General features: G+C 39.5%; 1 protein-coding gene across 2 annotated transcripts in view; it reads left to right on the forward strand.

Annotated features, from left to right (window-relative positions):
- The window catches only part of HS2ST1 (heparan sulfate 2-O-sulfotransferase 1), a 159794-nt gene that overhangs the window by 94618 nt on the left and 38732 nt on the right, over positions 1 to 26444 (forward strand). The window lies entirely within an intron of this gene.

The raw sequence follows: 26444 nt of genomic DNA on the forward strand, positions 1-26444 counted from the left end.
GGGATTTTCATGGTCAGTGTCCTTGAGTTTGGCCATCTGGATTCCTGAGTCTGGGCAGTCAGTGTTAGCCAGGGCTTTGAAGGTCAGGCTGCTCCTTAGGTTCATACAGGAACTGAAACTGCTGATTCTAGGAAAGTATACTTAGAAAAAAAACTTTTAACATATAAGCTCTAATTTTGAGAGAACAATATCAGGTTAGAGTAACAAGCTGGATTTAATATCCATCTAGATTAATATGAATTGCTTTGTTAGTACATTCTTATTTTAATTCTATTCTAAAGTTAGACTAATATAAATAGTATAGGGTAGTGGTCGGCAAACTGCAGCTCGGCAAACCACGGCTCGCAAGCCACATGCGGCTCTTTGGTCCCTTGATGTGGCTCTTCCACAAAATACCGACTTCTGTGCATGGGCCATGAAGTTTCAATCATGCACTGTACATGCACGCCCGCACGTGGTATTTTGTGGAAGAGCCACACTCAAGGGGCCAAAGAGCCGCATGTGGCTTGTGAGCCGCGGTTTGCCTACCACGGGTATAGGGTATTCAGTCCCCATTACACAGTTATGCCATCCTCCCAGAACCTTGATGTGTTCATCAGTACAGCAGCTTTCCAAAACCCCTTTAGTTATGGGTTTTTGTGTTCTTTTGTGTGTGTGTGTGTGTGTGTGTGTGTGTGGTTGTTTTTTAATAGAGGGTGCATTATGAAGATTTGCTTGATCAAATCACTGGCCACTGATGACTGACTCAACCTTTAAATCTCTCCTTTTTCCTAGTTGGGAGGGGCTAAGCAGAAACTTCCAACCTTCTAATCACGTGGTTTGTTCCCCTGATAACCAACCCTCAACCTGAGGCTACCTAGCTGATTTCTAAAAGTCACTGCATTAACATAAATTTAGATGTGATTACAAGGGGCTTGTTATGAGAATAACATAGGACAAATTTTTGCTTTATGGTTCTGGAGCTATTTCAGAAATAGAGGACAAAAGACCAAATATTAAAACAAAAAATGTTCCTTTCATTCTTTACACTTAGGAAATTACAGTAGTTTTAGGAGCTTTGGCCAGGAGGTGGGGTAAAAACCAAATATATATATTTGGGTAAATACAGTTCAGCCTATAATGAGATGTTTAGCAGTTTTAAGCATTATTCTATAAAGATACACTGAGTCCTTTCCTTCTACCTTTACTGTCTTTGTATCCTAGGTACACTTCCCCTCCCATTTAGGATAACCTTTTCCCCTACCTCAGATACTGGCTAGGAAACTAGTTAAAAGGGGTAATTTAAGGGATTTAGTAGAAAGTGTTTACCTGAAGATTTCCATTGATTTGTCTTTAGTATCATGTCTTTCATTACATACTAGTACAAATGATAAAGGGAGATGCAGGCCAAGCCCACCAGCCCTCCCGCATACTTGTTTTGAATTTGCAAGAGGTACACAGTTTAGACCTTGTTCATGGACCACATGATATTCATTCCTCCTCTTAGCCAATAATTGCATTTCCTACAAAGTGTCATCTTCTTCAGTGAATCCCTTTTTGGGATAAAATGAAGAATGGTACATAGCCTTTTAAGTTAGGGTACTCAGCTTGTCAAATTCATATCTTTCAAACAAAAATTAAAGCTTACCAGGTAATGGTAATCGACAATATTATTTTTGTACAGATGTTGATATCACAGATTGACCATCTCTGACTATATTTCAACACAAAGTTTTGTTCTCATTTATTTTATGCCAATTAGAAAATGTGCTGCTTCTTATACTATACCGTCTTCAAGATCACAGAACGGTTTGGGGTGACAGTTTTGTACTTTGAGATAATTTACTGGTATGTGAATGAAGGGATGAGGTATGCTGTTTTGGCACAGGATTTCCACATTTATTTTGAGAGATTAGAAAGGAAAAGTAATAGAATGGCTGAAGTCACTAGGTCTATTTTGATAGAGTTATTTTAATTTGACAAAAAATTGACTAGTTTTATTAAGTGGAAAAATTTATATTTTTATTTTTTAAAGATAAATTTTCTTCATATTAAAAACAAAATGCAAATTAACCCTAAATTACATTTTTAAAACCTATCTTATTTAGAAGATTTAAAATATTTACAACAAACTGTTTCAATGGGAAAACAGACATCCTCATTCATACATTGTTATGAGACACAGAGGAAGGGGGTGGAGAGGGAGAGAAACATCCATTAGTTGCCTCCCGTACATGCCCTGACTGGTAATCAAACCCAAAACCTATCAACTGAGCCACTCAGCCAGGGCAAGAATAGTTAGGTATTTTTGAGGGAAGTAGTTTTTTTCCTGATACTGGTATTCATACCAAATGTGCTAATCTGATTAAGACACACAGCTATGTTATAATTACAGATCTCCATTAAATTTTGGTTACTTACACAGTTTCCAGTGAAGCCTTTGTTTATTGGTCTTTGCTTTCACTGAGATATGTTGTCTTCTAATGAGGAATACTTGTAGTTGTTTTGAAAGCATGCTTTAGCACACAGCTTTTGTAAACATATGGTAGGACCATACTTTCAAAACACCGTTTCTTTTGCGTAAGGGCAGGCATTGGGGGAATTATGTGAATTGGTTCACACAACAGCACTATAGTGATTTTTGGAAGTTAAATAAATGTTAGTAAATTGTCTTAATACCTTAATACCTTTATTTGAGGAGCTAAGGTTTTACATTATTAAAACAAATATCTCAAGCAAGCATTTTATAAAATTATTCAAAATCTGTAGTTTGGTTGCAGTTTTTGTTAAATAAGAACTATCTTATTAAATAAAAAACAAGACTTATTGGCAGCTTCGTAGAAGTTCTTTTTGAACTATTTTTTCATATCATCAATTCCGAGGTTTAAATTGTCTGCCCTACTTTCACTGGCATTTCAGGGGTGGAGTTTAGGGAATATTTAGCAGCGTTAGATGTGTGAAGTCTGCACTGCAACCTCTGGATGAATGACAACATAAAACTGGGGTCTTCGATTACCAGCCTAACAGAAAAAAGGTAATAGTTGTATAAAGATCAGAAAACTCTTAATTACAATATTTTTAAATGTAATGAAACCCACTTCTTAATGTGTTTATTTTTAATATTGAAATTAAAGTCAACTTGATTTTCTGATTTACATTAATCAAACCCTCCACAACAATGTTATATACATTTGAAATGCATATAGAATTATTTTGCTTTATATTTTTACCAGCCATGAAAATGAGGAAGATCAATTAATTCTAGTTGAGAGCAGGACAGATTTTTGACTACAGAATACTGTTGGAATGCCATGTCAATTTTCAAGCACTGTGTAAGCAGTGTTAACCCATTAACCCTTTTCTCCAGTTGGAATTCTAACTAGCATTTATTCTTTTTTTCTTTTCTTTTCTTTTCTTTTTTTTATTTTTGCTAAAAGTATTACAAAGGGTATTACATAAGTGCCCTTTTTATCCCCCCCACCCTTGACAAACCCCTGCCCTCCCTTACCCCCCAGTGTCTTATGTCCATTAGTTATGCTTATATGCATGCATACAAGTCCTTCGGTTGATCTCTTACTCCCCTCCCTCCTGTCCCCCAACCCTCCCTGGCCTTCCCACTGCAGTTTGACAATCAGTTTGAGGCAGCTCTGCCTCTGTATCTATTGTTCAAAAGTTTGTAATGGTCTTTATTATCCATGAATGAATGAGATCATGTGGTGTTTTTCCTTCATTGACTGGCTTATTTCACTTAGCATAATGCTCTCCAGTTCCATCCATGCTGTTGCAAATGGTATGAGTTCCTTCTTTTTTACAGCAGCATAGTATTCCATCGTGTAGATGTACCACAGTTTTCTAATCCATTCGTCTACTGATGGGCACTTAGGCTGTTTCCAGATCTTAGCTATGGTGAATTGTGCTGCTATGAACATAGGGGTGCATATATCCTTTCTAATTGGTGTTTCTGGTTCCTTGGGATATATTCCTAGAAGTGGGATCACAGGGTCAAATGGGAGTTCCATTTCCAATTTTTTGAGGAAACTCCATACTGTCTTCCATAGTGGCTGCACCAGTCTGCATTCCCACCAGCAGTGCAGGAGGGTTCCCTTTTCTCCACATCCTCTCCAGCACTTGTCGTTTGTTGATTTGTTGATGATGGCCATTCTGACAGGTGTGAGATGGTACCTCATTGTTGTTTTGATTTGCATCTCTCGGATGATTAGTGACTTTGAGCATGTTTTCATATGTCTCTTGGCTTTCTGAATGTCCTCTTTTGAGAGGTGTCTATTTAGCTCCTTACTAGCATTTATTCTTGTGTGCGGCTTCCACACACTTCATTTAGTGTCCGCTTTCTTTTATCAATAAGTGCAATTGCATAATTAAATTATTGTGGTTTTATATTGTAGCTTACTCAACATCTTGGAGATTTGTAAGATAAGCACTAAAATTGAATCACTTTACTACTGAGCATGGGAGGGAAGAATACAGTAGACAACATGTTTGAAATTACAGGAAAAAGATAGGATTTTTGAAACCAGAATGAGAACTAGGATATAAAACTTTAAGATCATTCTCTCTCAACTAGAATCATATCCTAGAGCAGGGGTGGGCAACCTTTTTGTGAGTGCATGCCAAAACCAGCAAAATCTCTGATTCAAAATTCTTCTGCGTGCCAACCCTAATTTTTTGAGAACATGTTACGCCTACATGATATCTCTCTTTTTCTTAAATATATTTTATTGATTTTTTACAGAGAGGAAGGGAGAGGGATAGAGAGTTAGAAACATCAATTATAGAGAAACATCGATCAGCTGCCTCCTGCCCACTCCCTACTGGGTATGTGCCCGCAACCAAGGTACATGCCCTTGACCGGAATCGTACCTGGGACCCTTGAGTCCACAGGCCGATGTCTATCCACTGAGCCAAACTGGTTAGGACATTGATATCTCTTAAGGTGTACGTATGTGAAGAACCTTGAAGAAAAAGTAAAATTCATTCGAGCGACAAAAACACAGTATATGATGATGAAAAATACATTTATTTTTTAATGTATACATGTTATGTAAAATTATTTATTTATTTAAGATGCACCTACACTGAATTTATCTGAAAAATAAAAAAGTTGATATTAAGAAAAAAATTGTAAATAGAAGATTATAAGAGAGGGTATCATGTGCCAGCAAAAGTTACTGGTGTGCCATGTTTGGCACCCGTGCCATGGGTTGCCCACCTCTGTCCTAGAGGTTGATCAAAATAGGTGCTAATATAATTAGAAAAACCATTTTTAACACAATAGCATGATTTTATACTGAGAAAATGAAAATAAAAAGATCCTGTTTTGTAATATAATCTACATGGCTAAACTTTAATAACTGGTAAAGATCAAAGTTACATATCATTAATTGAGAAGGATGGTAGGGTTGTTTTTTTTAATGTTTATCAGAGTAGGACATAAGTTTTTAAAATGTTAAGAAATATTGCCTTAGCCTGGCCGGCGTGGCTCAATGGTTGAGCATTGACCTATGGACCAGGAAATTGAGGTTCAATTCCTGGTCAGGGCACTTGCCCAAGTTGCAGGCTTGATCCCCAATAATGGGGGGAGGGGCGTGCAGGAGGCAGCTGATCAATGATTATCTCTCATCATTGATGTCTCTATTTCTCTCTCCCTCTCCCTTCCTCTTTGAAATAAATAAAAATCTTTTTTTAAAAAATACTGCTTTAGATATCTGGACGTATTGTGGCATTAATTGTTACCTCCCTCCCACTTCTTAGGTCTAAGATTCCTTTGAGGGAACAAACAATAGAGGATAACAATCAAGAATAACTACTTTCAGTAGGTCATTCAGATATCTCTACTAGGCAAGTGATTTTCCTATCAGGAGAACTTCAAATTGAAACTCCCAGCTGAGGTAATATGAGCAGTGATTTCTAAAAAGTGAATCAGAAAGCTCAGAGGCCCACACAGGTGTGTCTGGACCAACTATGAGAGCCAGGGTAAAAGCCTACTGGGCTCGAATCACCCTCAGGTCACGGCACTTCCACATTTTTGTTTTTTTATTTGATTTATTTCCAAAAGACTATTAGGGGAAGAAATAATTCCACTGTCTTTAAAACATAATTTGAATATCCATTGTAGAGCATTCTCACAAATACCACTTTTCCTGTCATGGTTGGCATACTCAGTTTGGGAAAAAAAAAAATTTTAAGAGCTTGTGCTCTCTATTCTTACACAAGACACTGACAACATTGTGTTGTTTACCATCTTGTAAATAAAGTGTGGAAAAATTAGAAAGTGAATTAGAACCATACATTTTGAATATTTAAACAGTGGACATCTATATATTGGGTAAACACACATATACACACTTTTGCAGAGTCTGATTCTGAGAGGATAACAACATATTTTTAAAAGAATTTCTAAATAGCAGGTACTTTGAGTGGAACAGCCTGTGACTGATACTGGCTTTCTTTTCCTAGGGCTAAAGGCAATACTGGCCCATTATTTTTAGACTAGAAGCTTGGTGCATGAAATTTGTGCATGTGGTGGTGCCCTTCAGCCCAGCCTGAACCCTCTCCAATCTGGGACCCCTCGAGGAATGTCTGACTGCCGGTTTAGGGATTGGTCCTAAACCGGCAGTCGGACATCCCTCTTACAATCCGGGACTGTTGGCTCCCAACTACTTGCCTGCCTGATTGCCCCTAACCGCTTCTGCCTGCCAGCCTGATTGCCCCCTAACCACTCCCCTGCCAGCCTGATCGACGTCTAACTGCTCCCCTGCCAGCCCGATCACCCCAAACTGCCCTCCCCTGCCGGCCTGGTTACCCCCAACTGCCCTCCCTGCCAGCCTGGTTGCCCCCAACTGCCCTCCCCCTGCAGGCCTGGTCTCCCCTAACTGCCCTCCCCTGCCGGCCTGGTCACCCACAACTGCCCTCCCCTGCCAGCCATCTTGTGACCACATGGGGGCGGCCATCTCATGCGAGGGTGTGATGGTCAATTTGCATATTACCTCTTTATTATATAGGTTTGGTTGGTTGAAGAGGATTATAAGGGAGGAAAACAAGTTTAAAAACAGAAAAGTTGATATATATATCCTATATAATAAAAGCCTAATATGCTGAATGTCCAGTCATTCGGTCATCTCTTCAACCAATCAAAGCATAATATGCTAATGATATGCTAAGGATGCTCAATCACTCGCTGTGATGTGCCCAGGGGCAGTCAACTGGTCGACCAATCGCTATGACTTGCACTGACCACCAGGGTGCAGATAGTCGACCAGTTGACTAGTTGCTATGATGTGCACTGACCACCATGGGGCAGACACTCTGACCAGTAGGTTAGCTTCCTGCTGAGGTCCAGCTGATCAGGACTGAGCAAAACGGGCTGGACATGTCCTGGAGCCCTCCCATGGCCCCTCCCTGGCTGGCCAACCTCCCGCGTCCTTCCCCGGCCCTGATCATGCACCAGTGGGATCCCTCAGCCTGGCATGAGCCCTATCACAATCTGGGACTCCTCGGGGGATGTTGTAGAGCCAGTTTCAGCTCAATCCTGCAGGCCAGGCCAAGGGACCCCACTGGTGCACGAATTCATGCACCAGGCCTCTAATTTATATATATGTTTAAATTATACACACACACACACACACACACACACTAGAGGCCCAGTGCATGAAATTCGTGCACGGAGGGGGGGGTCCCTCAGCCCAACCTGTACCCTCTCCAATTGGGGACCCCTTGGGGGATGTCTGACTGCCTAAACCACAGGGATCTGGCCTAAACTGGCAGTTGAACATTTCTCTTGTAATCTGAGACTGCTGGCTCCTAACTGCTCACCTTCCTGTCAGCCTGATCACCCCTAACTGCCCTCCCCTCCCAGCCTGGTTGCCCTAACTGCCCTCCCCTGCCGGCCTGATCTCTCCCCCAACTGCCCTCCTCTGCTGGCCAATTTGGTTCTGATTGGTCGGTTTCTATGCCAGCATCAAAAATGCTCTGCCTCCTAGGTAGCCATTGGCTCCCCACAGCACCCAGATTTGGTTCTGATTGGTTGGTTTCAATGCCAGTTAGCATCAAAAGCTCTGCCTCCTAGACAGTCATTGGTTCTTCACAGCACCCACATTTGGTTCTGATTAGTCGGTTCCTATGCCAGATAGCATTTCTGGGCCTATCTCTGGCCTGATCAGAGAGGCGGAGATGAATAGCATCCCCCACAGAAGCCAGGAGAGAAAGAAAAGCCCGGCTGCTTGGAAAGCTCAGAAAGAAAGAGGGAGAGAAAGAGAGAGGCAAGTACTGATCAACAGCTGCCACTGAGGTTGCGGATCAGACCCTGCCTCTCTCTCTGGGTCTCAGCCTCCTGGGCAGTCAGTGCTGGGTCACCAGGTTGCAGCAGAGCAGTCAGTGCTGGGTTGCCACAGCAACCCTGCGCTGACTAAAGGACTTCCGGGTTGGTCAGCCTTTGGGCATGATCGGTTGTTACAACCCTGGCGTTTTATCTACACTAATAAAAGAGAAACATGGTAATTGGCGTACGACCGCTACCCTTCCCATTGGCTAATCAGCATATCCTTATGCAAATTAACTGTCAGCCAAGATGGCGGCCGGCAGCCATGCACTGAAGCCAGCAGGGAGGTTTGCTTCCTCCAGGAACTGCAGACTCCAACGTTCCCCGCCTCGCTTGCCCGGCCTCTCAACTGCAACTCTAAGCAACTATTACTATGTTGCAAATAAGAAGCTGAACAAAACTGGCTTTCAGTCAGCCCCGGACCGCAACATTGTATCCATGTTTTCAGCAGCGAGGCCTCAGAGCTAAAGCTGGCCCAGAATTAAAAAAAAAAGAAAAAGAAAACAAGGAGCGGTTGGGAGCTTTTAGTCAACTGTCAGCGGGAAAACAGCCCTCAGCCCCTCAGCCAGCCTGGCCAGGTACCCCAGTGGGGACCCCCACCCTGATCCAGGACACCCTTCAGGGCAAACCAGCCGGCCCCTACCCATGCACCAGGCCTCTATATATATAGAATATATATATACTATATATATATATATATTCTATATAGTAAAAGGGTAATATGCCTCCCGGCACCGGGATCAGCTGAGCAGCAAGGATCAGCGTGACAGGGGGCAGCGCCCAAACTCCCTGATCAGCCCTGCTCTGTGCCTGATAGGGGGGAGCTCCCCAATCCCCCAATTGCCCTGCGGCTCTGTGTGTGACAGGGTGCAGCGCCCCAATCCCCCGCTCCCCCATGGGCCCTGCTCTGTGTGTGACAGGGTAGAACCATAACCTCTCCATCGGCCTTGCCCCGAGTGTGACAGTGGCGATGCCCCAACCCCCTGATCAGCCCTGCTCTGTGGGTGATAGAGGGTGGCGCCCCAACCCCCCTCCACGGGCCTTTCTCTGTGTGTGACAGGGTAGAGCCATAACCTCCCCATTGGCCCTGCCCTGAGTGTGACAGGGTGCAGCGCCCCAACCCCTTGATCCGCCCTGCTCTGTGTGTGACAGGGGGCGGTGCCCCAGCTCCCCTATCGGCCCTACTCTGTGAGTGACAGTGGGGAGCTCCTCAACCCCCTGATGGGCCCTGCTCTGTTAGTGACAGGGGGCAGTGCCCCAACCCCCTGATGGGCCCTGCTCTGTGAGTGACAGGGAGCAGCGCCCCAACCCCCTGATGGGCCCTGCTCTGTGAGTGAGAGGGGGCAGCGCCCCAACCCCCTGATCAGCCCTGCTCTGTGGGTGACAGGGGGTGGCGCTGCAACCTCCCCATTGACCCTGCCTTGAGTGTAACAGGGGGCGGTGCCCCAACCCCCCAATCAGTCTACCCTGAACGTGACTGAGGGTGGCATTGCAACCTCCCAATCCGCCCTGCTCTGTGCATGATGGGGCGGCGCCCCAACTCCCCAATTGGCCCTGCTCTGAGCCTGACCAGGGGCTGCACTTAGGGATTGGGCCTGCCCTCTGCCACCCGGAAGCAGGCCTAAGCCAGCAAGTCGTTATCTCCCGAGGGGTCCCAGACTGTGAGAGGGCACAGGCCGGGCTGGGGGACCCCCCCCGCCCCCCCCGCCAGTGCACAAATTTTTGTGCACCGGGCCTCTAGTATATATATATTTACTGCCGCCATTCTTTTATTATTTTTCTGCTGAAAAAATGTATCTTCTATAAAGTGTTGGGCTTTGTTTTGTTTTTTTAACCTTTATTAAATTTAGAGGCTATTATATGCAAAGGTAAAAAATTTGCCCTATAAATATCTGGATATTCTAATTTTGGACATGAGAAACAAATCTTCCCAATTGTTTTCTTTTAGATTGAATTCATTCTTGTGGGGATGGTGATGCAGCAGGTACTTGGTTGTTTTTGTTTGTGTTTTGTTCTGATGGTGAAATAATGTGATGATGTTTGCAAGAAGTTGATCAACAACAAGGCTTGCCTGTGAAATAATAAATTATCCAAGGAGTTTCTGACCTAGATTTTTTACCTGAATTTGTTCTATAATTTCCTTGACATCTGATACAAAATTATGGGTTACAGTGCTCTTTACATCTAGTTCATACCTATCCCTAGGCCACTTCAACTCCAGGGTCTCTAGGGTACTCATATACAGAGTTACTATGGGCACATGTTGGTTTAAAGTTGATGGGGTATTTTTGTAACTCTTACTGCAAGCCATGTTGCAGTTTTGCCACACTTATTTTAAAGACTTTTCTTTCGTCATTGCTTTGCACTGGAACATACATATAGTATCTCATTTGCTGCCTAGTTAAATCTTAAATGAACTTTCTCATTTACCTTTTGTAATATTATCCCATTATTTTTATCCTCTGGATAAATATTTTCAAGAAAATCACAAAATATTTAGCTTAGTAATATCTATTTTGGGATTTTTCTTGAGTAACAAACTAATGTATTTGTACCATAAGGAAGGTATGATTAATCCTTCAGGTAACCTAAATTTAACCATGTAATGCTTTCCTTATACTTTGTTATATCTTGCATGAATAATAAGGAAGCAAAAATTTCACAAATGTTTCTTTTTTTCCAGTATCCTGAATATAGAATGGTGCTGTAATAATTGTATATAATCTTATGCATAGGGTGTAGTGGAAAGCTCGTATCTTCAGGGGATACTTCCCAAGACCCCCAGTGGATGCTTGAAATGGTGGATAGTACAAAACCCTATGTATACTATGTTTTTTCCTATACGCACACACACTTGATAGTTTCTCTTTGGCATATTCCAATTGTCAGCATCACTACTTTTGCATTTTGAGCCATTATTACAATAAGGGTAACTTGAACACAAGTAATTAACTGTGATACCCAAACAGTTCATCTCATAACCAGGGTGGCTACTCACTTGACTATGGAGTAAACAGCAAATATGGTGTGGATATGCTAGACAAAGGTCTAATTCACATCCCAGATAGGACAGAAATGGATTTCATCATGCTACTCGGAATGGAATGCAATTTAAAGCTTGGTTATTTCTGATAGTTTCCACTTAATATTTGGGGAACTGAAAGCATAGAAAGAAAAACCATTGGTAAGGGGGACCTCTGTACTGAAAGTTCCTTGACTCCCGAGTCTCGTACACTAAGAATAAGTTACTTGGTTCTCAAAGTTCTCATCTGCAAAATGGAATGGGCCTAGATTTGAAGAAATACTTATGCCCTCACCCTAACCAAGACCAATTAAATCAGACTCTCTGAAGTGAAGCCCAATTGTTCACATTTTCTAAAGCTTCCAAGATGGTTCTCATGTGGAGTCAGTGTTGAGAACCACTGATCTATAAGACAATACTTGCCATTCTACAAACTTTATTACAAGTCCATGAGGACTGTAGAGCTTCTTCCAGAATGCAAATCAATTAAAGCATTATTGTGCTACTTAGTTTGGCTAATTTTTTTTTTTAGTAGCAAGACTTTATTGATTAAGGAAGTAATGAATTTAATTTACACTCATGTACAGAGTCCTTATTTGTTCTTAAGGGAGCACTTTGGCACTTATCTTTCCTAGTTCTTAAATTCTGTGACTGAATACTTAATAATTAGTTGTTTAAAATTTGCTGAAGTCATTATTGCATTATTAATTAAAATTATAATAAGCTAAAGAATGTTATTTAGATAATAGAAATAGCCAGGTTTGAAAAGTTAAAAATACAAATGTTGGGTGATAGTTGCTTTAAAGAACAGATGAAAAAGTTTAGGTGTCAGTCATTCAAAATTGAAAATGTAAAAAAAAGGAAAATGTTTTGCCCAGCTGGTGTGTTTGAGCATCAACCTATGAACCAGGAGGTCACAGTTCAATTCCTGGTCAGGGCATATGTCTAGGTTGTGAGCTCGATCCCCAGTAGGGGACGTGAAGGAGGCAGGCAGCTGACCAGTGATTTCTCTTGTTGTTTTGTCTCTCTCTCTCTCTCTCTCTCTCTCTCTCTCTCTCCCTCTCCCTTCCTCTCTGAAATCAATAAAAATATATTTTGTAAAGAAAAAATGTTTCACTCTATCACCATATTATAATTAAAATATTTTATGTCATAATTTACTGCTCAATGCACCATTCTTTCTTCTTATCACAAGCGATAATTGAATTACACATAGTTGATTATTAACAACTAGAGGACCGGTGCATGAAAATTCATGCACTGGAAGGGGGTGTCCCTCAACCCGGCCTGCCCTCTCTCACAGTCCAGGAGCCCTCAGGAGCGGGAGGCGATCTGGCGATCAGGGGAAGGTGATGCCCCATCACACCTCTGCTACTGCCGGCAGCGCAAGCCTCAGCCGGCCCTGGTTACCTGAGCCTCGGGCCGGCCTTGGGTGGCTGGGTAGCCACCATCCGAGGCTTGCCTGTGCTTCGGGCTGGCCCTGGGCGGCTGGGGGTCTGAGGGGTCTGGGGGGTTTCTGGAGGCAGGTGCGCGGAGCATCCGGGCCCTCCTAGGGGCAGGCCCAGCCTTGCCACGCACCTGCTGCTCCAGCAGGGCTGAGGGGACTGGGCATCGCCATTTTGTGGCTGTGGTTGCCGCCATCTTTGAGGGTGTGGCAGTCAATTAGCATATTCCTTCCTTATTGGCTGTGGGCACCACCATCTTTGAGGGCGGGGCAGTCAGTTAGCATAGGTAGTTGTAAAATGTAAAATATTGCAAGGTAGTTATAAAATGTAAAATATTCTGTGACATGTTTAATAGGACTCCAGTAATGATAACTAAAGAAAATTAAGAAAACAATCGCTCTTAAATATATCAGTTAATCAATAAATATTATTCTGCAAATAACTCATACCAAAGGAATTGTTCATGAGCAGACTGAGAGTACCAGGCTCATGAGAAAGTTTTGACTTTATAGAAAATTATTTAAAATTGATACTATGATGTGAGCCTTATAAATCATAAGCTTCTTTATATTTAATGATAGTAGTATTATAAATAGTTTTGGTTTAAAATATATCTATTTGAAGTAATTGGTATGTCAGTTCTCTTTCCCAACTCTGCATAATTTTATATATTAAAGCTAAAAAATAGATCTTAATATTAAAATGCTAATTTAATTGAAGATCTAATGTGAACCACTAACTTCCAATTTTAAGGTCACTATATTTCTGTTATTGATACATTTGATACTTTTTATGTTGATTCATTTGTAAATTAGTGGAGGAAATTATTTAATTGTTTATCTCAGAGCCAATATTCCTGGATTGTCATAGATTATTCTAGATTGGCAGTGGCAGCTCTTTACTATCAGGAGTTAACTTTCTAAGTAATCAGGATACTCTTTTTTCACAGTCCAGTTTACTATTTACCTACTGTAATTTTTTGTTTTTAATAATAATGTATTTTGCTTTGCTTTTCCCTTTACTACTTTTTCCCAACAATTATTTTGGCAGTGAATGTAGTCCCAATAACAGATATTCTTGCCCTAAAAAGCTATGGAATAGATGTATATGGAAGACCAGTGTAATTAAAAGTTTTGATTAGGCTCCAGATTAACTTCTACAGATTTTCTGGATGAACAGCTGGTTCATTTTAACCATCTGTAGTTACTGCCCTTTATAAAAATAATATTCTTCCTTTCATCTGACTCATTACCAGTCTTTGGTTTTCCTAATCCATCTAGTGTGTTGTAAACCCAATCTTTTAATCAGGATGAGCCTCTGGATTGAAAAATCTATATATATAAAACCCTAATATACAAATAGACCGAATTGCGGAACAACCTAACAACCGGTCGCTATGACGTGTGCTGACCACCAGGAGGTGCACGTGGGACATGGTGGGCATTGGCAGCGGGCAGCAGAGTGCAGAACATGGTGGGCGTTGGCCACGGCGGGATGGTGGAGCAGGTGAGCGGGGGTGCCAGACAGCTGGTCGCTGTCATCTGGATGAGTCTCTGGTGGTTACTGAAAATTCTTTGCTCTCGCGTGCTGTGGTCCTGCCTGGTGCTCGCACCTGCTGCCAGTGCCAGCCCCACTTGCCCCCACTGCTGTGGCGGGATAGGCCAGGCAGGGGTTCAGAGGATGGGCTGAGACCTGACCCTGTGCCCAGCGCAGCCTCATGGCCCACAGTTCCTTTTAAGGTGCACGAATTCGTGCACTGGGCCCCTAGTAATAATTATAAATGCCATTGTTTAAATATTTTAATAAATTGTGGAAGCTGAGATGTATGTATTTTTGAATTATGGCTGTTTTTGAGTTGTAAATATAACTAGAATAGTAAAATGAATTCTTATATACTTATCAACTCATACAATCTTATTTTATCTATAATTCCCTCCCCCTCCCACTCTAGCCTATCTCAGACATCATATCATTTTATCCATTTCCTCATGGGGATTATTGACACATAATTGATAAACTGGAATGGATGAAATCCAAGGATCCTATTGTGTGTTCAGAAGTAATTGGTAATGAAGAATCTTTGTTAGGAGGAAGATCTTAGCGGTGTTAAATTGAGAGGACGTGCTCTCTTGCATTGCCCACCAAATATACCTAAACTCATACACCTTTTTCTTCATATCGTGTTAGTTTCCTGATGAAAAAGCCTATATGTTAGTATTTAAAGAGCATCAAGGTGATAAATGTATTATTGGAGATTATGTATTTCCATAATCTTCACTAAATAGTTTATATTTAGCTGTATTTTGTAATACTGTATATTAGGGAATATGTTAAATGAAATTCTGTGTAAAAGGTATATGATTCATAGGAATTTCCTTCTTAGCTTTTTTTAAAAGCTTTAGACCATAGGAAAAATTAAACGACTACAATGCTTACTAAAAGCATTTCTAACACCCAACTCCTTTTATGGTGGTCATTTAAAATGAAGGCAGTAAGAGTCATGTTATTCTATTCTTTTTCTTTTTCACCCTTGCAAGATTAGATTTTGCTTGTGAAGAATGGACACATTCGTGTAAGGAGATGCATATAATAGATCTTTCATATAGAGTACCATTTCATTAATTTGCCTTTTAACTCAAAATATACTATAACACAAAGAAGTGATATTAGAAAGGCAGGAACATCATAATATTTTAAGTTCTGTTTTGTGGGGAGAGAGGCTAATGGGAAGGAGTAACAACCTAGGTCTATATCCTTAGAATTAATTCTGTTTCCTATTGATGATTTTGGGTAGACAGTAGGCAATTTTATAAATTTAAGGTGAGCATTATAAGGACTAGTCTATAGGATTATTTTATAGGTGTCTTTAAGTTAAACCTTGAGATTGAACCAGTTTTAGAAACCAAATAAACCTGTTTAAAGTACCTTTTACATAATTGATTTAATAACCAATAAAAATTATATTCTAGATTTATTGAAAGCAGAACAGTTACTGGGTTTATTATTATTTTTCCTATCTTGAAGAACCAACTAGTGGAGATTTGGTATTTACTACATTCTAATGCAGTCAGAAGTGAAAGTAAATAAAGACTTTGTTACAGTCCTGTCTTTCTTATATTCTGCATAGTCTTTGCCCTGCTATGAGTATGGTCATTTGGGACCAAGATGACATCTATCTTGTTGAAAAAAAAAACGATGTGCATATTTTTATGTGCTTACTAATGATTCTTAAATAGGACTTTACTAAATGCATCAAGTCTTTGTTTCTATTATTAGCTTTGGTATGTATCAACAAATGGGTATATGTAGCCACAAAATGCATGTATACTAGTAGATATATCTGTTTTGTATTTTAGCTGGGTGACTGTATTTGTATCTTAATGTATTCTGTGAGAATAAATTTTCTTCAGGTTCCAAAAATATTTTTAAAAAGTTGGAGATAACTGAAAGTGCGCCTTGTATTCTGAATCTCAGAGCAATTAAGATAAAATACTTTAAATTTTATGTAGAGCCATTAAAAGGTGGTCTTAGAACAAATCTTTGGTAAATAATCAACGGTCCAAAACACCAGGAAAAGGGTTCTGTAATATTGAATCATAATAGCATTATTCAGTCACGCAGTTTTGAAATTTGACATTACTTTTGTTAATAGGGTACTAGAAAATAGGAAAACAGAGTCCATTAAGTAAATAACAGTTACTGTTGGTACCCACATTTTTGGACATTGCTTCTCTCCTTGTTCTTAGCTTTCTAGTTGACACCATTACCATTTTTGTCATCTTTATTTTATTTATTGTATTGATTCCCTAAAATGCACACATAGGAAAGCAGCAGCTAGACACCAGGCATGAAATGTCAGGATGTATTTCTGTCTTAACACATAAGAGATATTTTTGAAACTCCTTTTAAAACTCCACATAGGTAATTGTTTTCACTCTTTTCCTTTGAAGTGGAAAATACTTTGATAATTGCCACAGGTTGCTTTTTGAGTTAGCAGCAATTTTCTGGTTGTTTTAGTCTTTCTGAGAGGCTACTATTATCGATTTGAATATACAGAGATAATGAGAATAAAGAGGAGAAATAATAGGACAGGTCTTAAAAAAGTAGCAGTTATTTATGGTGTCCTCATCAGGAATTCAACTTTTAGCTCTTCTCATTCCATATTATCTTTAATTCCTACTTTTCAATTCAAGAAGAGAAATGGATGACTCTCTTTGTACCTCAGTATAAACATCAATCTGTATTTGTTGCTTCTGTAATTTTAAAAGCCTGTGACAGATGCAACTATTTGAAATAATGTTTTCAATAACGTGAGAGAAATAGCATGTTTATAAAGTTAAGGAGAAAAGGCAAGATACAACAGTATCTGTTTATGTCATGATTACTGTTTAATAAAAGCAGAGGGGCAAAAACAGTAAGGCAATGTCCCGAGATATATACTGTGGTTATATTTGGATGGTAAGCTATGTTATTTTTCCTATTCCTTCTGGTTTTGTGAGTCCATCTTTTTCTGGAGAGCATTAGCTTTTACAGTAGGAAAAAAATGAATTCAAAAGACCAGGAACTCTTTTATAAAGTGGTATTAATTCCCTATTTTTTTGTTTGATGAATGTGGGAATTGAACCTTAAATATTTTAGGTCAGAATATATATGTGCTTCATTCATGCACATGTCAAAAATACAGAAGAATTTTTTTTCTTTGAGTATGGGTCTACTTATAGGAGTTCTACATTACTTTTGTTTTATAAAGCACATTAATAGTACTAAGTCTGTATTTTCCTCTTTGGGTTTCCTTAAAACATAACAAAAATAATTTAAGACCTTTAAAGCAATTTAGATCTTCAGATATTTTTTTCTTCAAGTTTTTTCAATTATCTTGTCAGTATCTGATTCAAGACCAATTTTTACTGGTCTTCCCTGAGTATCCAATTTGAATTTCAACAGACATCTTACTTTTTGCACTCATGTATCATTAACATACAATTACAATATTAAATATAACTGGTGTAAACTATTTGGGAACAAACAGTTAACCAAAAGGTGAATTCCATGAAACTAACAACTGTGTTGTTTATTACTGTACTAGAGACCCAGTGCACGAAATTCATGCATTGGCGGGGCGGTGTCCCTCAGCCCAGCCTGTACCCTCTTCAATCTGGGACCCCTCGGACATCCTTCTCACAATCCGGGACTGGTGGCTCCCAACCTCTTGCCTGCCTGCCTGCCTGATTGCCCCTAACCGCTTCTGCCTGCCAGCCTGATCACCCTAACTACTCCCTTGCCAGCCCGATTGCCCCTAGCTGCCCTCCTCTGTCAGCCCAATCACCCCTAACTACCCTACCCTGCTGGACTGGTGGCCCCTAACTGCCCTCCCCTGCAGGCCTGGTCACCCCTAACTGCCCTCCCCTGCTGGCCCAGTCACCCCTAACTACCCTCCCCTGCCAGACTGGTGGCCCCTAACTGCCCTCCCCTGCAGGCCTGGTCGCCCACAACTGCCCTCCTCTGCCAGCCATCTTGTGGCTGTGGGTGCCGCCATATTTGAAGGCGGGGCAGTCAATTAGCATATTCCCTCCTATTGGCTATTGGAACCGCCATACTTGAGGGCGAGACAATCAATTAGCATATTCCCTCCTTATGGCTGTGGACACCGCCATCTTTGAGGGTGGGGCAGCAATTAGCATATTCCTTCTTATTGGCTGTGGGTGCCACCATCTTTGTGACAGTGTGAGGGTCAATTAGCATATTCCCTCTTTATTAGATAGGATATATTTAAACAGTATGTATGCTTTTTTGTGGGGAGGTTGGGTCTGGCTTTGTTAATCCAGCATGCAAGTGGACATTTTTTCCTTACTTCCATCTTAGGATGAAAAGATCCAGTCTTTCATTAAAGAATGATGTTAGCTGTAGATTTTTCAAAGATGTTCTCATATCAGTTTGGAGAAGCTCTATTACTAGTTTGCTGAGATTTTTATCATGAATGGATGTGGATTATGTCAAATGCTCTCTCTGCATGTATTAAGATGATTGTATGGTTGGTTTTTTTTTTTTTAGCTTGTTAACATAGTAAATTGCATTGATTTTTGAATGTTAAACCAACTTTGCATAACCAAAGGACTACCAAGTCCCAAGACTTCCAAGTCTTCCAAAAGAAACTGCTAAGTCTCCCAACTCCCAAGACTTTCAAATTTATGAGTCTGTTTAAAAACTGTATCAATAGGAGCCATTACAAAGCATATTAGAACAACACTGGAACCTGTCTAATACATTTCTGTTAACTCTGGTGTATGAGCCTGTAGGTATCATTTGCCATTTCATCCATAACTAACATATTATGGAAGAATTCTCTGTAGCATGCCTAGCCGCTATGGCTCGGACATTGAGCATCAACTTATGAACCAGGGGGTCACGGTTTGATTCCTGGTCAGGGCACATGCCTGGGTTGCAGGCTCAATCCCCAGTAGGCGGCAGGCAGGAGGAAGCCCATCAATGATTCTTTCTTATCATTGATGTTTCTATGTTTCTCTCTCTCCCTTCCTCTCTGAAATCAATAAATATATATTTTATAAAAATTAAAAATAAAACGAATTCTGTGTGGCATAATTTCTCAACTTCAGAGGCCATTTTATTTCTAATGGAGTCCCAGTTTGTTTCTCAATTTTGGCTTTTCTTTTATCTTGCTCCCCTTCCTTCCTTCCTTCCTTCCTTCCTTCCTTCCTTCCTTTTTTTTTTCTTTTGTAGCCTAAGATAAACTGGAACTAATTAGTCTAAGTAAAACAAAATGGTTTTTAAGGATAATTAAAATTTAGGAACTTGATGGGATTTCTTAAAATTTTAAATCCCTATTTATAATTATAAAATTGATATTTGCCCATTAAGATTAAATGATCTAAACTCCCCAGTGAAACTGGAGAAAGTGGGAAGTCAGGAGTCTGTATTTTAACAAATTCTGCAAGTCATTCTGATGCATGCTCAAGTTGAAAACCACTGCTCTAGAATATGATGTATTTCAAGCTCTAGTGAAATAATGGCAAGTTTTCAGCATCGCTAATTCTAATTTTCAAACAGCTGCTGCATTAGGTTTTAGTTAATGATCTCCAAACCCAGCTGGAGTGGAGTCCTAGTTACTCCTATTCTTTTTACTTGCTAGTCAGTGAAGTACCAGGTGCAGTTATTGAAGTGTTAAAATAATTCAGCTTTGTAGACAGTATTGGCATTTAATTCTTGACTTTGAAAATGCTTTCCTCTTCTTGGTATGGTATTTATTTCAATAATCAAAGCACATCTATTTCAATGGCAGTTTGAACTTCTGCCAAAAGTTTAGGAAATTTCTGAATCTTCTTACCAGTTTAATATCAAAATTAATATTTTAGCTGGATTACAAAGCTTACATATAATTAGTCCCTCATTGTATTTTTCCTTCAGTGTTTCCATTTAAAAAAAAATTGTCTCTTCTCTGAATAATTTTCTTTTCACGTTCTTCACATCTGCTACATTATCATATCTTTATTTTTACTTTAAGAATTCCTAGCAGAGATTTATTTTATTAAATGAATTGTATAGTGATAAGGCCCAAATATATGTTTTGTGAATTACTAAACTCATCAAGCCCTCAAAAAAGTATTCCAAAGGCATATCAGTAAAATGTGAAGCAAGGATATGTGTCTCATAACTGCTGTATATGTTGAAATGCACTAAATATGGATAGTTAAAAGTGGACAATATGATCAAAAACAAAATATTTATTAGTAGGTAAGCACATGACATAGCACTAATGTTGCAGGACTGTTCTTGGTTATACATATGTGTTATAAGTAGATAGTGTGCTAAAAGAGGTCAAAGTCCATTGGTCTCCAAAGTCTGCTTTGATGTTTATTTTTAACTAGAGGCCCAGTGCACGGCTTCGTGCACTGGTGGGGTTCCTTGGCCTGGCCTGTGGGGATTGGGCCGAAACCGGCTCTCTGACATCCTTGAGGGGTCCCAGATTGCAAGAGGGCGGTTCTCGGGTGACGCACCCCGGAATAGGGCTCTCTCCTCTATGGTTCCCAGTGTGTCACCCGAGAACCGCAGCTGCCAAGTCACTGCAACTCTGCAGCTCCTGCATTGAGCATCTGCCCCCTGGTGGTCAGCGCGCTTCATAGCTACTGGCTGGTTGGTGGGTCGGCCAGTTGGCCAGTTGCTTAGGCTTTCATATACAGTGGGGCCTTGACTTATGAGTGTCCCGACTAACGAGTTTTTCGAGATACGAGCCGTCTCTCGGCCGATTTTTTGCTTTGAGTTGCGAGCTAAAATTAGGGTTACGAGCCAGCTTCAGATACCCCACTGCTAGTTGGCACAGCGAACGTCACAGTGAACGCCACAACATCAGCCCAGTATCACGTGTCTCACTCGTTCACTGTTGATTTGACATACGAGTAATTTGAATTACGAGTTCCGTCACGGAAGGAATTAAACTCATAAGTCAAGGCCCCACTGTATAGAGATTCTGTACTTTGCCTTCATGATTTCATTCACTCCTTTGACATCAGTTGCTGACTCCTAAATTTCTATCTTTAGTTCAGAACTTTGTCCTGAGATTGGTCTTCAGCACCCTACATATTATTACCTGGATGTTCTATGGGCATCTGAAATTCACTGTGTCCAAAAACTGAATATACCAGTTTTCCTTGCACTAACCCTGTGAATGTGTACAGAACCTATTTTTCCCTTGGTCTTGACCCCATATGTTCACCCAGGACCTCATTCTCAATTAAAATGCCATTCTGATATTTCTGGAATTCTTCCAGAGATTTTTCACATGTGTTTAAAAAAGAAAAAGCAAAATCTCCTCTACCTCCAAGCATCTACTTGGTCACATTTTTGGCCCCTGGGCACTCTCACCCATACACATTTCTCGGGTAGACGCTGCCCATTTTCTCTGTGATTTCTCTTTGCTTACAGTCCTTACTTGTCAGTAACCTCACAATTGTTCATGATAAAAATGCTTTCATAAACAATTATAAACTTTAAACAGTTTATTTTGAGGCCATGCTGTCCTAGGAGTCATTTTTCTAGGAGTACTTATCTGGGGTCACCCCCTCACCCCACCCTGCATGCCCATGGTTGGGCTCTAAGAGGAAGCCCTGAAATGCACAAGTCAACCGTTTTGGAGAGGGGGGGTTCATGGTTTTCATTACATTCTCAAAGGAGTTCATGACTCCAAAAATCATTATGAGCCACTAATGACTATTTTTGCTGTGTTCCATTATGTATATATACATGGTTTAAATCTCTTACAAACAACCTTAGCTTATTATCTACATAAGTCGTAAAATTAATATGCCAATGTCTATGTTTTCTTCCTGTAATTATAGATATTGAAATTTGATCATTTTTCCTTAATGTTCTTTTCCTTTCTTCACCAGTTATCTAACTCTTGTATACTTTTTACTTTAATGTGCAGAAATTTCAGTATTTGAAGGCAGGGCAATTTATTGCTCTTTCCTTTTGTTGTTTCTTTTATCCCTCTGATCGTAAACTGTTATCTACAGTACAGAAATACTACACTTTTTGAACATTTGTGAACTGTTTATTTTCTGCTGAGACCATTGCAAAATTGATCTTTGGTGGAGTGAGGAGGTTATATTCATGGGTCTTTTAATTTATACAAAACACATACCTTATTCCTCTCTGTAAATTATTTAATGTATTGAACATTTAATTAAGTGTTCAAAGAAAAAAGAGTGTTACCCAAAACAATAATCTTAAATGTTAATAAAAAATCAGTCATTAAAAGATACACTAGTTAAAAAAGTATCTCTTCAGTTTTTCTGTAGTCTGATACATATATACATACACATATATGCAGATATACACACACACATATATACATACACATATATCTTTGTGACTTTAATGCTGTGTAGAATTTAGGTTGGTCTGTTTAATGCAATGTTTCATGCTTAGCTTGATCATTATATTCTTTTATTACAAGAGGTCTTTAATGCACTATTGTTGCTAGTATGAATGGTCTTTTAAAAGACTTGAATTTGTTGATCATCTGCCACATGGAAAAATTGGTTAAGTTAAGGTATGTGCCACTTTCAACAAGGAGCCCAGAAGACCTAGAATTGCCATGGAGTTCAGAGTCAGGCACATTTGTGCTAGTGTGGCCTGGCCTGCCTGTAATTTCATGACTTTCAGACTGCACCTCGTGTTGTTTGTACACTATACACTTTGTGGAGGTTTTGAAATAGGTTGTATGGCAGTCTTTATAATTCATAAATCAAACATGATAAAACACTACCACTGCAAAATGCATCTTAACTGTTTTAAATATACTGCCTACTTTCTCAAAGTGTGCTACAAATGTGCTGTAATAAAGCTTCCCCATTGATTTAAGAGAGTCTCAGAAGAAGCTGCACTAAGTAGATGCAGAACATCTTTGGGGAAAAAAATTGGAACTATCAAATACTTAGTAAGTAAAGAATGTGTCTATATTACAAGCAATCTTAGTAGTTTTAAGAATTGTCACAAAAGAAAAAAGTAGTTTAGCATTAACAGTAGTTACTGTTACTGTTCAGCCAGCTGAGATTTGATTTTATAAACATATCACTAGCAAAAATTCTCTTAATTTTCCAAACTATTTTAATCTTTTATGTCTTTTTAGGCATTACACTGTGGTAATAATTATTTTGTTTGTTTAAGCAGTAAAAATACTTGAAAAATAGAAAATTCATATATATGTAATTTAAATGAGGAAAGCAGTGACTCCATATTTGTACCTTTTCATATTTTAAGAAATTTTTAAAAATTGTATGAAACATACAGTTCATTAATTTAATACACATAATGAACCAAGAACAGTGATTAATTTTGAAAACATGTTAGTTTCATGGTTCAGGTGGAGTTTTAGCACCTTACAGAATAAAAATTCCACAGACTAAGTAATAACTTCTTTAAAAAATATTTTTAATTAGTTAATTTTCAAAGTAATTTTTGGGTCTAAAAATTTTAAGTGGAAGAATAATTGCAGAAACTTTTAATATTGTAGTTTTTTCTGTAATCTTTATGTTTTCTATAGGTCAAATGGATACCCATTTGTGAAATAACATAAAATCTGCTTTTCTAAATACTTAATTTCAGAAAAACTAGGGAAACTAAACTAGCATTGTTGATAGCAGGCAAATCTTAATTTTAAAGGCAGCTTCAGGCATATCTGGCTGCTGGAGAAGGCCCTCACATCTCTGTCAGCACTTGAGTGACAGCAGCATGTTTTATTTCTCTCAGTAGAAAAAGGAGGGTGTGTAGACATAACAATACCTTAGTAGTTTGGGCTATGATGACAGTTTGAAGTTGTTTGGAAGATAAAATTGTTTAAAAAATTATTTAATATAATAATGTACATAGGCTCTCATAAACACTTGCGCAGTTTAATTTGAGACAATTTCCAAATCCTTTGTAGATGCATCATATACTACTTTGATTTATAGGTTCATTTGGAAAGCCCTGTCAATCTGAAAAATATTATGTTTTCTAAAATGTGGTATGTGCTTCTTAGAAGTCTGTCCTGTTTCTTTTTCTTTGCATTGCTGCTGCTTTCTGTGGATTATATTTTTCTACTTGCTCCTTAAGAGTTGGTATTTCCTTAGATTCTATCTTAGCATCTCTTCCCATACTACATATTCTAGATTATTAGGCAATTTCATTCATTCCCATGGTTTTCCCAGATTTCTTTTACTTGAACCATTATTCTCAACTCTCAGCCTATCTGCCCACTTACCTACTTAACACTACGGTGTCGGGTGAATTTCCCGCCAAAATATAAGATGGCGCGGGCAATTATTTAGGTTTCCCGCGCAAAATCAGGGATTTTTATGATACCTATTACCCCAATGGGTATGAAACGGTTCGCATACGCAGGTAGGTATCTTTGTGAACGGCAAACAAACAAATATTTGGTAATACGCAGTTACAATCGGCCCGAGTTTACACGTTTCCCGCACTCCACCGCAAATCTATATGAACCGAGTTAAGACGGCTCCCTCGGAGTACGCGCAATTCACGCGAGCCGACTTAACTCGTTTCCCGCACTCCAAGTGATAACATCTCCTGATGTCTCAGGCAGTCCAAAGGTATGTTCAACATTAAGCTCATCTTTCTCCTCACATTTCCATCCAACTGTCCAAAGGGGGGGGGGGGATGATACATATATATGCATATACATCTAGAATATAGGTGCTTCTCTTCTTGTTTTGCAAAGCCCACTGCTAATAAGCCAGTAGGTCTGGAACTTTAGTTCAAGTCTTCTGAATGTGAATCCGCCGCTCAGAATGTGCTCTCTGAACCAAAATTTAAGATTCGTGGTCCAACAATATTGGAAGTCTGAATTTGTTACTATAATTATAGCACATTGCTTTTTCATGTCACTTTATTAATTCATAGGCATTATGGTGGACAGACGCTAATAACAATACACATATAATGTAAAGTTGCAATTATCATAAGTACAAGACATTGTATGAGGTACACTGTGCATACATACATGCCAGTGTATAATTTGACCTAGTTAGGGAGAGCAGGTAATGTTTTCCTTGCAAGTGATGATTAAATTCAATGTGAAGGTTGAGGAATTCACCAGGCAGGATTGGGATAGAGAGAGAATGGAAAAGTGTTTAATTTAAGGAAGGTGCAATAGCTTACACAAAGATCTGGTAGGTGCATACTATGTGTAAGCAGCTATTTCTGTGCAAAGAAATTTGCAGTCTTGTTAGAGATTTACTTCCTTCATTTCTTCCTTCCCTCTTTCTTGCTCTCTTCCTCTAAAAAATATTTGAAACTGAACTTTCTATTAAATTGGGAGTAGTAGAAAGCAAAATGTCATTGCTTTTAAACTACGTGGTAGACAGGGATTTGAATTAGAGGAACCATGGGGTTTCAGGAATAAACATAGCCAGGATTTATCTGTAATGCAACAGCAAAAAGAAAAAGGTTTTGTGATGGTGTTATTTCCACTCTTCTTACCCAAAAATCAGAATCAGCACTTATAATCTGTGGAGAGCGGCTACAGCATTTGGACAGGTTTAAGCCTTGGACTAATGAGAGGGCATGATCCTCTCGTGGGAAAGCCATGTGCAAGTCCCAGCACAATTATAGCCAAAGGCTATAGTTGTAAGCTTGACCTTATGGTCCGAACCTGTGGTCCCAGGAGGCTGAGTGATGTGAACTTGATAGAGTTCAAGTGCATGTAATTGAGTAAGATTTGAAACCCGCGAGAGCATTGTAAATATCTTGACCATGCTCTTACTTTGCCTCGTGGAAATATGGCACTGTCTCTCTAATCAGAGGGCAGCATCCCACCTAGCCCTAGCTTTATTCTCTTGTCTATCTTTTCTAATTCTTCACTGCCCCCACCCCCCAGCCCTTCCACTCAGGTTCACCCATGGCTGTGCTGGCATGGCACAATAATCACTGCCCTAATACCTTTTGATAAATCAGGGAATAACTAAATCCCAAATAGTAAATTTCAAAATCTTTGCTTACATTTTAAGTGATGTATTTTTTAAGTGCATTTTTTTACTATAAAATGTAGTATTCCATATAATCTGTCTTTGTGTGTTTGAGAATTAGGGCAAGCTATGGAAATTCTATTAGACTATAAAGTGACTTTTGAACTACCCTGAAGAAC

Source organism: Myotis yumanensis, unplaced genomic scaffold (assembly GCF_028538775.1).
Source record: "Myotis yumanensis isolate MYYU_CA2020_CCGP unplaced genomic scaffold, mMyoYum1.0.hap1 SCAF_2, whole genome shotgun sequence".
Taxonomy (NCBI): Eukaryota; Metazoa; Chordata; class Mammalia; order Chiroptera; family Vespertilionidae; genus Myotis; species Myotis yumanensis.